This window comes from Strigops habroptila, chromosome 1, assembly GCF_004027225.2.
Source record: "Strigops habroptila isolate Jane chromosome 1, bStrHab1.2.pri, whole genome shotgun sequence".
Classification (NCBI taxonomy): Eukaryota; Metazoa; Chordata; class Aves; order Psittaciformes; family Psittacidae; genus Strigops; species Strigops habroptila.
The window spans coordinates 130,946,983-130,959,275 of record NC_044277.2 but is presented as its reverse complement, the minus strand read 5'-3'; positions in this window follow the sequence as shown (position 1 = coordinate 130,959,275).

Sequence of the window (12,293 nt, the reverse complement as noted above, 5' to 3'; positions counted from 1 at the left end):
CTGTCTTCTTGGGAGCCTTGTCTTCCCTGAGAATCTGCCAATGGTTACACAGGGTGGTGAAACAGAGCGGGTCGTCCAGTTTCCTCTTGTGCCAGCTTTGGCACTCGCTGGCGTCATGGTGAGATGGTTTAAGGAGAAGAAACACGATTGACTTTGTTTAGATTTCTGGCAGGTTTTGCCCTCTGAAATAATGTGCCATGTGGCTGGTTGAATGTCGATGTTGGCACAGCAAAAGGAGTAGGACTACAAACCTCTTGCAGCAAAAATCATTTCATCCTGATTGTCATGGAGTGCCACCAAAAGTTTGTCAGCATTTTAAGAGGGTAAGCATATGAAATGTCATTTTGTTAATTGTTTATCAATGTCAGTGCCAGGAACTATTATCAAGTAATTAAAAGAAACACATCCAGCTATTTTAAGAGCTTGATACAATAAACGAGGAGAAATTGGTGACAAAACAAGTTCTCAGTGGTTATTGCTCAATACTTTGTTATGTTTTATTCACAAATTGCAGTTGAAAACTCTCAGTAAAATGGAAGCAGAGAATCTGAAACACTGAAGTTGACATTTGAACTCTGATGGTGTTACTGGTATTTATTGGGTATCCAGACCAATTAGGAAATGTTAGGAAAATTGTTCTCTGTAAACCAAAGTGCCAAAGTCTCAACATGGAGAACTCTTGGTATTCTTAATTTTGGTTTTGTTCGTTCAAAATTAATGTGAGTTGTGTGCAGAAATAGTGAGGCAACTGGATGCAAAAGCATGGGAAATGGCCACGGGGCTGGCTGGTGAGGCATTCAGGCTCAGGGAGTTATAGGAAGCGAGAGGTAAGAGGTGGCTACTTCTTGCCATGTTATGGGATTTGTGGCCAATAATTGCCAAGGGTCAGAAAGTTGTGTGAGCCAGCTGGGGAGCAGTTCAACAAACATGTTGCCTGCAAGCTGGAAAGCAGCATCTTAATCTGTAGCTTGGAGATTGTTTTTTCTAACAGTCAGACCTAACAACCTGACGATCCTGTTTGTCACGAGCCCATGTAAAGCTCTAAGTGGCAACAGTGAGGTATTGCGTGCTGCGTTTTGTGCTTTATGCTGGCTGATGTGATTCAGTCTATTTGAAGAAGAGGTGACAGCAGTAACTGTTGCTGTATTGAGCATGCCAGCACATGTATGTAATGGGTGAATGATCATAGCATCACAGAATGGTTTGGGTTAGAAAGGACCTTAAAGCTCATCCAGTTCCAACCCCCTGCCATGGGCAGAGACACCTTCCACTAAAGCAGGTTGCTCCAAGCCCCTGTGTCCAACCTGGCCTTGAACACTGCCAGGGATGGGGCAGCCACAGCTTCTCTGGGCAACCTGTGCCAGCGCCTCAGCACCCTCACAGGGAAGAATTTTATTGTCAGTCCTGAATTGGGACAGATAATATCTATTTCCTCATTTATGTATTTTTTGTAGTATCACTATTTTTTAACTGAGATCTGTTGGGCAGAGATCTCTGTTAGCAGTTTTCTCTAACTTCATGGCTTGCATTCTCCTCAAGGATGGAAGCCTCATCTCCACTTTGTTGTGAATGGATTCAGTAACACCATTTCTATAAGCTCCTGATTCTGTTTATGAAATGAAATAGCCTGTATAGCTCTTACACTGTGTCTCTAAACACAGCTAGTTAAATAGATCTATACTTTCTCTGGTTGCTTTTCTATTTTCTCTACTTCTAGATCAGGAATCACAAGCACAGTCACAGCTCTGATCGAATGCTACAGTTTTGCAACAAAGTAAAAAGTCAATCTAAGTAACAAAACTCAGTGTTACTTCGTGGTGGTCTACAATACAATACAATGAGTTCAGGGTTGTAGTGCAGGCACTGTTTAAATGCTGAGTTTAACCAAACCTGACAGTTCATCTGTGTTTTTGTATGGCCTCAATTCTAGGCATAGGATATGGAGTGCAAGATAACACTTGCTCTGAAATACACTGTGTTCCCAAATGCTTCAAAGAAGTGGCCGCAAGAAGCTCACAAGAGCTGCTGCAGGGGCTAGCATGGGGCTGTGTGTAATGGAAAACGTGCACCTGATGACAACAGCTAGAGACGTACTGGTTTACATGTTGGGTCAAAATAGCTTCTGAGCGAGCGTGAGATTGTGTGTGTAAGGATGGTGGCCATGAGGTGAAGTTTATTAAGAACACGAATGCAGACTCAAGCCACGCTGTCTGCAGTACCTGTAGATGTTATTTCTCGTGTTGCTTGATTTTTACTTCTGCATGAAGTACTTGAGGTAGGACTGCTTCTGTCTATGGACAGGTAAGGGCTGTTGGGTTCAGCAGAGGAATGTTTTTCTGTCTCGTACAGAGCTGTGAACAGAATCATAGAACCATCTAGGTTGGAAAAGACCTTTAAGATCATCAAGTCCAACCATTACCCCAGGATTGCCAAGTCCACCACTAAACCATGCCACTGAGGGTCTTGTCTACACAATCTTTGAACGCTTCCAGGGATAGTGATTCCACCAATTCCTTGGGCAGCCTGTTCCAACGCCTGATCACCCTTTGGGGAAGTAATTCTTGATAATATCCAGATGTCAGTAACTGACTTTTATGTCAGTAACTATTTGTGAATACAACACTGATCAAGTTTAGGTAAAAAGCAGTTTCCCTGAAACAGGTCAGTGGTGTGTCCAAACAGCACAAAAAAGACCCCTTCCTCAGTGTGGGTTAAACTTGTTAAACAGAACAAATAAGCCTCAATACTTTTCCTTCTACTGCTTTACATATACAAAATTAAACACTCATTAAAAAGCCTGTCAGATACACCAGTGGCCTCGAAAAGGCCATGAGCCACTTTAGCAGGTCTGTTGGGTTCCATGAGGAAGTGAGAGACCGCCTTACACAGAATGAGTTCTTAACCTTTGTGGTAGCAACTAGGGGTTACCTCTGGTATCTAACAGCAGATCTCTTTCACATTCCAATTAACAACCAAACTGATTTGGCAAAACATTAATGAAGATCTTCCTTAACTAAGATCTGCAAACCTTTCCTTAAATCAGTTCCTGAACAAGTGGCTCCAGTGCAGAAGGCTTGGGGTGCTTCCTGTGTAAAGTTACTTTTGAAGCTTAAAAAGTAGTTATTTTTTGTTGTTCTCAACCTTTTATTTTCATTTTTTTAATTTCTCCTTTTGTTTTTGGTGGGGTTCTCCAACCGCAAAGGTGTCTGATGCTTTAGGGATCAAGAGTAGAGAATTGTGGTCACTAAGAACCGGATTGAATGACTTGCACCAGCCCCATCTGTGATTCCACCCTCACCCTCCTCCCAGTACCTCACTGGGAACAGGGCACATATTCTCTGCACAGCATCTCAAATTCAGTAATTATGATCTGCCAGAACTTCCAGGCTGTATTTCCTCGTGCCAACCCAGTCCCATTATACATGGAACAGAGCATCAGCAGCAAAGCAGCACAGACACAAGTGATAATCCTCCAGGATGCCTCAGTATCTCTGTCTTCCAAGATTTATCCCAAAGGAAAGTACTGACATAGAACTCCTTAAGTTGCATAGATGCATCATGGGAGCTTACATAGGTCTATATATTGCTTTAAATGAAAAACAAAACCCCACATATAATCTCACTGAGGTAGAACAAAGGATCAGTGCTGTTTAGAGAGTGGTCTTGCGGATATCTGGATGGAGGAACCACAGGCTGCTTGGACCCCTCTCTTTCACTGCTCCATTTTCGCTCCTGTTCTCAGCATGATGATAACTAGCCAAGCTTTTACTGGTTTGGTATGTGGATCCAAGGTTCTTTACAGCACTTCTTCAATGACTGTAAGCTGGCCCTCTCTATCTCACAGAAGAAACCTTTTAAACTCCTGGAGATAAAAAGAACCTGAAGGATGGGTAAAGGTAACCGGTGTTCATACCCTATATGACACTAGACTTACAGTGGTTCCATATCTTATATGGGCTCTGGAAGCAGACATCTAACTCCCACAGCAGTGCAGGAAAGAAGAACCGCTGAATGCTGATTACTAAATCACTGTTGATGTGTGATTCCGCTACGCTGTGTGTGGCAACACAGATCTTTACAAATGTTGTGTAATATCTAACCTCACAACAAACACAAGACGCCTTCATCAGGGAACATTCAACTGTTTGATGGCTTCATGTGCACTGCTGGGATATTTTGGAATGACCTGGATTATGGCAGGATGGCCGCAGAATGGAGGGCTTGGTTAGTAGCTGCTGTCTCCTGCTTGCAGAGTCTAACGTGTTTTCCTAATGCACATGGTTTCCTAATGCTCCTATTTCTCTTCTGCTCCTTGCTCTAGATGTCAGTTTTTCCTTTTCCCCAGGCTACGGGTTTCAGTGCAGGACTGGGCAGAGAGGAGCAACATCATGGGAACAGAAGGTGATCTGTTTCACACTGAAAAATCCTACATGCCAGATCCCATGGTTACCTTACAGCTGGATTCCTCCTGGTTGAGGATCCTCTCTTCCACAAGGAGCTGCCAATTTGGATTCCTAGGCTGTGGCTTTAACAATATTGTGTAGTAAATGCTTAGAAGCTGGTCTCTTAAACAGAAAAAAACCACCAACAACAAAACAATCTCCCAAGCCCCCAAGATTTTAACAGCGCTTCAAATACAACTCCAGTACGACTGAATTATTTGTATAGTTCCACAGGGCATGAACACCTCTCACAGTTTTCCATCTTCCTTCAGAACAATTAATTCACTTTAGAGGAGGGTTAATTGCAGGTAGCCAAGCTTCCCATTAGCAGAACACTGACCGCCCTGCTGCTGCCCCTAGCCAGTTAGAGGGTTGCTGCTTGGCACCCCTTGCTCTCACCGGCTTTCTTCTCCCGTCATCGCATGGTGTGGTGCACAGGACAGTGCACTGAATGCTCTGTTCTTGGCCAGAAGAGAGGGGGGAAAAGCAGAGATAATAGGTCCTAACCTGCATTTCATGTTCAAAGCCTTTCCTCCTCATGTATCAGTGCACATCTGAACAGTGCCATACTGTTGATGCCATACTCGTCCTAGCGGACCATGACAAGGGAACATCTAGAAGACCTGCTGTGCCTTTAGATTAGGTGAGGAAGTTATTTGCCAAGCTCAAGACTAGCTTCTTGCTTGTGTCAAGGTGTCTTTCATAAGTTTACAACAAATGTAAGTCATAATAAGTGGATTATGCGAAATCTGATTGAGCAATGGCAGCACAAGTAACTGCGGCTGTTGCTGCACAGCCAGGGTAGCCTTGGCTCTCCTCAGTGCACCTGGCTCTCCAAGGGGGTGTTTGATACCATCGCATTAGCTACTAGCATTCAAGGGAAAAGGTAGCAAGAACAAAGCTTCACTAAACCCCAAAAATGAGCTCACACTCACAGTGTGAACATAACATGGAGGGATTTTTCTTGTTTCAAAATAAAACATCATTTCGAAGTCTAGATTTCCAGGTAGTTCTACATACAGTGTGTTGAATTTCCATTTACTAGAGGCTAGAAAGGAACCCATGCAGCAACCCACCTGAGGATTTCATAGAACGTAGACAAGAACAATATGTCTTCAAAATGTAAAGAGACAAAACCTTATAGAATTTAACAACCAGACTAGATATTGATATAGCGGAGAATATTCCCTGGAAAGGGAAGTTCATGCTGGGACAGAGTTACCGGATGTGGTGGGAATGTAGGAGGTCTGGATTCAGTTCCTACCTCAGCCTGTGTGGGTATCCTTGGATAGAAAAGTTAATCTCAGTTTCCCATGTATGAAGATGAGGTTAATAAATGCCTTTCTTACACCATTTTTTCATTTGGTCTGTTCCAGCGTTGGAAGACAGTGGGCGATTAGCGAGAGGATCTGTGAAAGATGATTAAACAACTTATATAAATCTATAAATACGTTTATAAAGTCTACGCCAGTACTGACAGATGCGGACCACACAAGAGCAGCCACGCATGCCCAGACCAGGTCTGCCTGATCCCAGGCAGGCATTGCAGGAGAGGATGTGCTTTCAGAGAGTCCAGTTCTTGAACTACAACACCAAGAGGTTCCTTCCTCAGGTGGATGCGGATGATGAAGGCACAGACAGCTTCCTTCAGCCTGGGGAAGGGGCTGAGCCCCAGTTCTCAGACCATGCTTATCCCACCCCAGCCCTCATGTCCCCACACCACCACTGGTGGGACGGGCCCCTCCTTGCCAAGCACCCGTGTGGTGCCTGCAGGCTGCACATGGCAGAGCAGATGGAAACGCGTGCTCAAACACCAACACTTTTTAAAGATATGACAGAAGTGATGTTTTAATATTCCTTTGAACTCCCGGGTGTTAGCGCATCTTTGGTGGTACCACACAGCCAGTTTAGCTCTCCAAAGCCAGAGAAACCTGGGGGCTTTGCTACAGAAATCAGGGCCACTCGAGCCGGTGGTTATCCCTGCGTTAATCAAAAAGCAGCTGTACAGCCCAGTCCAGAGGCTGACCATACAGCCTAACCCACACGTCTCTGCCAATAGCACCCAAGTGGGCTTAGGTGCACTCTCCCCCCACCAAGCAGGGTCCCTGGACTGATGACCCTTTTCCCAAGCTGGGGGGCTGCTGCCACTGCTGTGGGCAAAGCCTGGGGAAGACAAAACACTCTGCTCTCTGCTCCCTCAGCCCAAACCAGGGCTTGAGCACTTCTAGGTTTGAAGCACTCATGCAGCCAAGCACCAAGCACCCTGGGGACCCCCCTTCTCTGCCTCATCACTCACAGGGGAAGAGGGAGTGGAAGCTGCAGCCCTGTGCCCACGGGGACTCAGCAGCTCCTTCCCCTGCTCTGGCACAGCTCCCAAACCCACCAACCCGACCCGAGCCAGCCACGCTGTGAGCCCAGCTGTGAGCTCCAGTGTCTGCCTGGGCAGGTAGCACTGGGAGTAACTGGTACTGTGCTTGGGTTGTGGGGAGGGGAAGTGTTCAGAAAACTTGAATTGTGGTCACCGTATTCTATTGTTTGAGTCCTGTGGGAAGAAAGTGCTGCTGGTGCTCCTGACTCTGGTTCCTTTTAAATGGCTGGAGGAGTCCAGAGGTGAATGAATGAATAAAACAATGATTTGTTCCTTGTGAGGGTCGCCGGTGCCCACCTCTGACAGGGGAGCACAAAGGAAGAGCCACCCCAGCATCTGTGTCTGCTTCTGCCTCCCACCAGCCAGCCCCCTTCCCTCTGTGCTTAACCCCTGCCTTGCCATATGCCACATATCCATGCCTTCCAGCCTGCTACCTTTCTCTTTCTCTTTTTCTTCTTTTTTTTCCTTCTTTTTCTTTTTCTTTTTTGTTTTTCTTGTTTCTTTTTCTTTTTCCCTTTCTTTCTTTTTCCTTTCTCCATTCACTTCCCCTCTCTCCCCTTTTCCCTTCCCTTCCCTTCCCATTTTACTTTCTATAAAGATATGTCTGTATCACACCCTTGAGGAAGACTCAGCGGAGCCTTCATCCAAGGAACAGCCATGCTGCAGCACAGTGTTGTCTCCAGGCCAGCCAGCATAAAGGGTGAGCTTGGGTGTCTCAGACCCCACAGCTGGGTGCTCCCCAGGTTTCGCTGCCAGCCTCTCTGGGCTGTGCCCAGGTAAGGCACCAAGTGATGGTTTGACATCTACTATGTGTACCTCCAGAGGAGCAAGGGATACACACAGTGTCCCTGGCTGCCCGTGCCCGTGTGCATCTCAGCTGTCTGCAGAAGCAGAAGAGCGAAGGTTTTTGCTCAGAGCCTGGCGTGGTGGCAGGGCCAGGTCAGAGCCTGTTCAGAGAGGACACGTGAAATCCTGAGCCCTGACTGGGGAAGAGATGGGAACAGTGAATCCAGGAGGCTGATTCCCAACTATATGTTAAAACTTTAAACTGGGGAAACTCTGGATGAAATCATTCTACCTGAGTTCCCAAATTGCTGTAAGAAACAGCATTTCCAAGAATAACTAATGGATGCAGGTAACTGGGAAATTACTGGACCTATGAAGGACATGCCTGGTTAAATGAACTCCCCACTCCTTGCCACAGCCACTAGAGTCCCACTTTCTGGGGTATTGCCAGCTGTGTAGGAAATGGATAAAATGGGCAAGGCATCTCTGAAACATAGAAGGGGAAAGTAAGCAAAAATAATGAGAATTAAGTAGATAATAGGGCTGGAGTATCCAGGGTGGGGACTGTGTGGAGGAACAAGTTAAATGAAGACTTAGCTAAAGTTTGCTGCAAAATGGGCAGGTCAAAACTTATCTAAAAGCAAAAGCTTTGTTTTCTAGCCACAGACCTATCCCCCTGTGAGGGATCCTGAGCCCAAACCCCATGGAGGAATGAGCAAAAGTGCTGATGGTTTTGCGCTAACTTGCCTCAGAGCATGGGGATTCTCATGCAGAAATGCGCCTTTGAGGAGGTGGAGAGCATTGACATCGGCTTTGGAGCTTACCAGGAAAGAAAGCTACAGTAGAAGAAGGTTTTTTAATGAGATGGGCACCCAGAGACCTGGAGGAGGCAGATCTTCAGGCATCCTTCAGGCATTGTTACAGAGAAGACTCCTGCAGCAAGGCTGGAGAGGAGCGGTAGGTTAATGACAGACCTAAAATAGGAAACCAAATAGGAACTGCCATGTCCTGCCTTTAGTGGCATGTCACTGAAACACATTTATCTTTCCTCCGCTGAGGAGCATTGCTTATTGCTCCATGAGGAGCAAAGCAGTGGCTCCTTTCCCCTACCCCATGGTCAGAAACACACTGGCAGTCCATAGGGACTCATCGTTCCAGGCAGGAGACAGCAAAGAGTGACTGAAGGAGCATGGCTGTGGTTTGAGTGACTGCTGGCACCCCATGCATCACTGAGGGCAAGACCCCAGCTTTCACCTGTCCAAGTAGGACCAAACTCTGCTCCAAACTGGATTATTTCATCTTTTAAAATGAATCTTTGTCTCTTCCTTGACCAGAACATCTGGTGATACCTGTTTTTTAAAAGAAATGCTGATGGTGACTCCCTTCCTCCTGGAATAGGTGCAGTTTCTGTAAATCCCTAGGACAGATGTTAGTCTGCTGGAACAGAAGTGCTGTGAAGAGAAAGGAGGAGGGTGGGAGCAGGAATGTATCCCACTACTCTCTTCCTGGAGACAACTGCAGCTTCTTCTGGCTCTCTAGAGCAATAGACTGGGAAGTGTAACAAAACAGCGTAGTATTTATTTATGTTCTTATTTTTAAACAAAACTGGTGAGGTTCAGTCATCCTCAGCACAGGGATTTTATTTATATAAAGTGTAGTAACCCTCCAAATGACAATGTGTGGTTCCAAGTCCACATTGCCTGGAGTAATCACTCCTAGGAAGTCACCTCACCTCTGCCTGTCCCTCACTTGCCCCGGCAAAAAGCACTGAACAGTATTTTTAATCAGCAGCTTTCAAGGTGTTGTGTTACCCTGTTTACAAAAGCAGTCCAAACTACCAAACATCCCCTTTGAGGCACTGTCACTCTGTGTTACCCTGAGGATGAGCTGGACTGGGTTAGCAGAGGATGAGCAGAACACCTTGGTGCTTCTGTCTCCTGAGTTGAGACACTGGGTTTTTTCCTCTGTGGCTTTTGCACCCTGTGCAGCCACCGCATTATGTGACGTTAAGCAAAACTGCTGACATTCCAAGCATTTAAGATATCCCCTCTGTAAGGCATGTGTTTTTACATGAATAAAACCCATTCCTTCTGTTAATTTATCTGACAGAAGGATGAAGCAGTGGAGAAGTGCCCCAGGAGTGCTCTACCTGTTGTTTGAGTGCTGTGAAGGTGCCATTGCTACCTTTACAAGTTTGGAAACATACTTGTTGCTTACAAGTGATTTGAATACAAAAGTTCCGCTTTAGTAACATCATGGCAAAGCCCGCACACTCTTACAGGAACTCTGTGGTTCCAGAGGTGTAATGGGGATGGCTTATGAGCACCAAGTTACTCAGGTGTTTGATGGACAGGAAAATGATACATATCACAAGGATGCTATAAAAAACCTCTCCAGCTCCCCTAAGAGTTTGCTCCCTTTGGGAATTAGTCTGGGTGACTTTTCCTGCCACACCTGCTGTGTTCTACCCCTTCTCCTGGGAAGCACACAGAGGGAGGGAGCTCAGGGAGGGTGTCCCTGGCAGAGCTGCAGATAGCTCCTGCCTCATGCCCTGAGGGGCTTCCTTTTCACATCGGACAGACCTACAGCCACAATCCTCCAATGCCTGTTGTGTGTGTCGTAGCAATTCCATCCCACTCAGGAGGAGCATCTGGCTCCTCTGCCCTCCCAGCTCATCTAGCCGCAGGGTAACAAGGGATTTGCTGCACTCCCCACCAGCACAAGCTTCTGAACCACCTCAACCTGTCACCCCATGGGCTGAAGGTGATAACTCGATGGCTGTCTCTGGCAAACTCTGTGTCTCAAGATGAAACCCACTCTCTTCTACCGTTTCTGGAGGAAAAAGTAACTGGTAGCTGCTGCTTTTGCCACAGCACACAGCATGGGGAAGCTTTGCAAAGCCAAGGGAGAGGGCTGCTAGTGTCTCTGGGTGAACCAAGAGCAGCTGTCGATGGATCCAGCTCTGGGCTTCACCACCCACCTACCCCATCAGGGCTGGTGAAATGGATATGGGGAGGGAACCAGGGTCTCAGAGCAGCGTCTCTGCTTGTCTCTTGCTGAGCCTGGCGAGCGGCAGAGAGGATTTTCGCTCAAATACCTACTCGAATAGCTAAAATCATCCTCTGCAGCATGTGGAAATAGAAGCCTTCATTTTCCCGCCTGCTAAAGCCACCTGCTGTTGTCTCCTCCTGTTTTCTACTTTTAGCTCATTAGTTCCACCACAACTACACTGTGCCGTCTCACTGCCTTTTACCAAAGGCACGTCAGAGGCAACTAAATGCATCCGAGCAGCTGTGTGACCCATTTGCTGCTGAAAAGCAGTGAGCACCAGCATCGAGTCCCTGCTGAATGACAGCCCCAAGGAAGGTGCAGTCCCCAAGCTCTGACAGCTCCAAATACTACCAAGGTCTTTTTGCCACAGTCTCCTCCCTAACTCCTTCTGGGTGAGAAAGATGAGCCTCCGTGGCTATAGTGATAATTTTATGAGTTGGCTTCTTAAATATCAAGCACAACAACTGCTCATGGAAGGGCACTGCCAGCTTACAGTCTTGATGGTGATATCCATGCAAAAACCTTCCATAATCTTCTACTAATCACAAGGAATGTGAGTGGGGCTCTGAAGAGCTACCCAAGGATTCCCAAAATTTCACCAGGTGTATTAGGTCAGGCTTAACCAGGGAAGGCAGTCTTCCTCTCTAACAATAAAGAGTATTATCTGAATCAGCATCACCTTTATACTCAAAATACAGTTCTGCCTTGGCAAAGATGGAAGAGGAAAAGTGTCATGCAGCAGAGATGGGCAGGCAGGATTTGCTGGTTGTCTGTGTGTGTATCAAACGCTGAATTCATGAGCTTCAGTGATGGAAGAATAGCAAATGCACCAGAAGTGAAGAGAGAAAGAGGTGTAAGAAAAGAATTTCTTATTGCTTTGCTAAACCATACTGGAACATGGGCGAGGACAGGGGAAAACAAGTTGCAAGGCTGAAGGCAGCAGTGCAAACTGGGAAAATCGGAAGGAGCTTGAGAAGTTACTGAAGAAGCAGGAAGGAAAATGCAAAGAAAAGGTATGTGGGGGACATGGGAAACAGAAGAATCTGGAGAGAAACTGTTTGTGGAGAGAGGAGGTTTTGGGACATAGGAGGGAACAATCACACTGTGGCGAGAGCTGGCGGCTGTGGAAATTCTGTGACCTTGGTGTGTGGAGGAGAGCAGGAATGAGCAGGATGAAGATGTAGGAGGCATTATCTTTGGGCAGGAAGTCACCTGTGACAGTGGGTGACTCTACCTGGAGCTTTCTGCTCAATCCACTTTCCACAACCAGCGCTTTCGCTACCTGCCAAGCCCACTCAGAGTGCCCTCGTCTCCCTGCAGCACTGAGAACTAAGCCACCTCCTCGCCTCCAGCTACAGTGGAGTTTCTCATTACAGAAAGTTGTTTTGAGATGAATCCATTTCTGTGGTATTTTGCTGAGTACAAGCTATTAACATTTGAATCAATAATCATGGAACTCCTAAAATTTCAAAGCAGCAGAGAGGTCTGCAGAGCGAAGGTGGTGTTGTTTACAGTCCTAACGGGTTAGCAATAATAAAGAAGCAAAACTTCAGGTTCAGAGAGCGCTACAGAAATAGTCTTATTTTTCTTCTTGCAACTAATACATAGTTTTTCTTCTGGAGTCAGACAACTCTTCAGTTACTGAG